This window comes from Marmota marmota, unplaced genomic scaffold, assembly GCF_001458135.2.
Source record: "Marmota marmota marmota unplaced genomic scaffold, marMar, whole genome shotgun sequence".
In the NCBI taxonomy this organism is placed as follows: Eukaryota; Metazoa; Chordata; class Mammalia; order Rodentia; family Sciuridae; genus Marmota; species Marmota marmota.
Window position 1 is genome coordinate 3,030,605 of NW_025999863.1, and position 3,878 is coordinate 3,034,482.

The window sequence follows — 3,878 nt, forward strand, 5'->3', positions numbered from 1 at the left end:
GGGCTCGGCGGCGGCGGCCACTCGTGAGGTCCCCCAGGACCCCGCCCTGCTCCTGGAGCGGGGTGGCGCGCTGGTGCCACGCCGGACCCCGGAAAGGGGCACCCCCCCTCGCCTGGGTCTCGACGAACTCAGCCCAGGCAGGTGAGTGCGACCCACGGCGCCCGCTGGGGTCCCGGGTCCCCAGTTTCCCCGGAGGTCCCCAGCGATGGTTTTGTGAGGTCCTCAGCTCGTTGGTGGCCACGCCCTCCTCCCTGGGCGCCAGGGTGATGGCCGAGCGCTGGCAGCGCGGCCGCTGAGCGACTTGAACTTCCGCGGTGAAGAGGCGCGGAGTTTGCTGCCTGCTCAGCCCCAATGGAGCCTCCCAGTTCTCCCAACGCTGTTATCCCCGTTTTACAGATGAGATAAGGGAGGATCAGAGGCTGTCAGCCGGGGGCAGTGCAGGTCCAGGCCCCAGCCTCTCTGGCTCCTGGATCAACCACTTCCTGAAGCTGTGTCACTTGGATTCCCCCTCCCCCAGCTATTCCCTATCCTCACAGCTAGGCCCCCGGTGCTCCCCTGAGGCTGGAGCATCTCCCGCCCCCGCCAGCTTCAGCAACTTCACCAGACACTCCACAACTTAGTGACATCCTGTCACAAAATGAAAATTTTAAAAAAGATCTGGGGACGTAGCTCAGTGGCAAAGCACCTTCACTGGGTCCAGTGGCCTTTACTCTGAACCAAGTCTGTGAACCAGGGCCCCAGGGCCGGGTGGGAGGTAAACACCCCTGCTGAGGGGAAGGCCCACTGGGGGATTCGAAGGCCTCTGGGATTTGGGAATGCAGAGTGTCCTGCCTCCTAGAGAAGGACGTGGCAGTGCCAGCTCCTCGTGCAGGGCCCTCAGTTGGCCACTCTGCTGCTTTGGGTGGGTCACACGGGGCTTCCGGAGCCGCCAGAAAGAGCAGGGGAAGTGGGGGTGGGAGGCCGAGTGCACTGTGGATGGGTCGTGCAGCATTGTGCAACAGAACTTCTGTGATGTTGGGGTGGAAGGTTGTCGGGTTCTGCACCTTGTGACTGTTGGACACCAAGACGCCGGCACCCCGGCCTCGAGCACCCTGGGCCAGGGTAACCCCTGAGCCGCACCCAGCCTAGAACCAGAACTTCTCAATGTAAGTGACCGCCTGCGGCTAGTCCAGGCCAGTGACTGCCGCGCTGAGCTGTGGCAGGTCCAGATCTCCGGCTCCTTCATTCCTCCAGCCACATTCCTGGGACCTCTGTACTGGGGCCGGGGGGCACAGTGGGGAAAACAGATTAAAAGCCCAGCCCTGGTGACACTCAGCACCTAGTGGGAGGCAGGACAATAAACCAGATAAGCCTGTGACCTAATCAGGAGTCAGGTGATAGTGAGTCCTATCTAGAAGGCAGGTGCAGGCGTGGGATGGCAGGGGTGGTCAGGGGTGGTCAGGGGAGGCCTTTCCAGTCAAGGAAGTGAGGGGGAACCCTGGAGAGACCCAGGGAAGAAAGGTGTGCCTGGGAGAGGGCAGTGCAAAGGCCCTGGGGCAGGTGGGGAACTGGAGGGGCAGGAGGAGAGGAGGCAGGGAGGGCTTGTAGAGATGGAGTGGCACCTTCTAGGTCTGGAGGCTCAAAGGTCACTGAGAGGCAGGCCTGGTAGCCTGGGGCTTTCCAGGGACTGAAGACCTCTGGTCTACGGGACTGTGACCCGGTTAAGACTTGGAAAATACAGCCTGGCGATCTTACCCCATCTTAGGATAGCGGCTGGGCCTCGCAGGGTGGGAAAAGGGGTGCAGCAGTGAGCCCCGCGGGGGGCCGATGGTGCAGGGCCAAGGGTGGGCTGGCCCTGGCCAGCAGCCTGGCCCACCTTCCGGGGTGCTCGCACCCCAGCCTCCCCACCAGCTCCTGCCCCCAGGGACTGGTCAAGGGCACCTGCCCCTGGCCTGTTCGAGGGTGGGGAGGGCAGGTCCCTGGCCCCCTCCTGACCGGAGGCCCTATAGCCCCGCTGCGCCTGGGGACGCGGGAGGCCCACTGCCTCTGAATTCCAGGCGGACGATCAGCGCATTCCGAGGCCTGAGTGTATCCCACAAAATATTGGGGGTCTGCTGACACTCGGAAATGACTCATTTTCCGTCTGAAATTCAGATGTCGCTGGTCACTGTTGTCATGTCTTTTGTTTTTCTTAGTGCCACGTGTGAAGTCCCCCTCTGTCCTTTCCTCTGCTCAGGCCTACTCTTCTAGGAGGCTCCCTAAGGACACCTCCCGTCCTGGAGGCTCTGGCCTCCCGCAGTCCCAGGGCAGAGGTAAGAAACAACCGCTGCGACTTGATTACACTATTCTGCAGCTTGATCCTCTTGGATTTTTTGAACGAGGAAACAGGATCAGAGAGGCAGGTAACTTATGCAGCGTCACACAGCGGAGCTCCACAGCCTAGGACCGAACCCGAGTTGTCTGACTGCGAGGTTCGGTTCTGAGGTCCTCTCCTCTTGTCTCCTCCCCCACCCAACCCATTTCCAAAAGGCGGGCTTTAAAACTCGCCCAGTTCTCCCCTGGGACTGAGAAGGGACAGACAGGGGACGCTGTGCCACAAGGTGGCGCCTCTGTCCTGGAGGGTCCCTCCCAGGCCCAGGTGTCCTGTCTGCCCTCTGACCCTGCCATCTGTCCTTCCCTGATCAGGCCCATCCTGAGACCTGTGGGGCAGGCTGTGACTCGCTGGCCAGTCTCTCAGCAGTCCTCGGCTCCCAGGAGCCATGTCGGCACCTGCAGCTCTGGTGGGCCGCTCCGCAGAGATGCCCGGGTGAAGCTGCCCTCACGAGGACACGAGGGAAATCAAATCCATTTTTCCTTCCGAGTTTCCGAGAGGTGGGGAGGCGCGCTGTGTGGGGTGGATTGGCCCTGGTGACCAGGAGATCACACAGGGCATCAGACAGGAGGCCCAGGGAGGGCCAGGCAGTGCAGGGCTGGTTCCAGAGGCTTCCAGGAGGGGCCACGGCTAGGCTGCGCCTAGGAAGGTGCAGGGCTGGGGCGAGGAGGGGCGGAACAGCTCCTGCAAAGGCCCTGAGGCAGGGCTGAGCCAGTGTGGCTGAGCAGAGGAGCAGAGGGAGAGGGGGAGGGGGGGAGGCCGGAGGGGACAGGGCGGCTGGAGGGGACAGGGCATTGGCCGTGCAGGGCCTGGGGGCATAAGGAGGACTTGGCAGAGGGGGCCTCCTCGGGCTGGAGCCGGGCAGGGCGGGGGCTGGGAGGGAAGCAGGGAACCTGGCGTCCCTGGGAGTGGTGGGCAGAGCACGGAGGGGCCTCCAGGTTTGGGGCCAGGAGGTGCTGGGAGGAACAGGGTGGGGCAGCGGGAGGTGACGCAAGCCCTGGCCTGCAGGGGAGGGCCCATGCAGGGAGCGCGGACAGGCAGGCTGGGGCAGGCAGCAGGGCTGCCCGGGCAGTGACCCCACAGCAGAGCGAGTTTGGGGAGCCAGGTCTGAGCCTGCTTCCCGGGGACATCGGGGTTGCACTGGGGGTGACCCGGGTGCCTTACCCCTGAGCCACACCCAGCCCTTTTTATTTTCAATGTTGAGACTTAGTCTCAATAAGTCGCAGAGGCCGGCCTTGAACTCCTGATCCCCCTGCCTCAGCCTCCTGGGTAGCTGGGGTGACAGGTGGCAGGCCTGGCGCACAGTGAGGGCTTTTTACATAAGTAGGTCCTGAGGACTCCGGAACCCTCCGTCCTCCTGTTTGGCTGCACAGCTGCTGTTTCATCCGGCCACCCGGCTGGCCCTGGCCCTCTGCTGCCCCACCAGGTGGCTGCAGCTGTGGGGGGGGCACTTGACCACTGTGGCCACCTCCGGGCTCACGGCAGGAAGCCGGGGTCTTTTAACATGCAGGCCCTGGCCCCGCCCGCC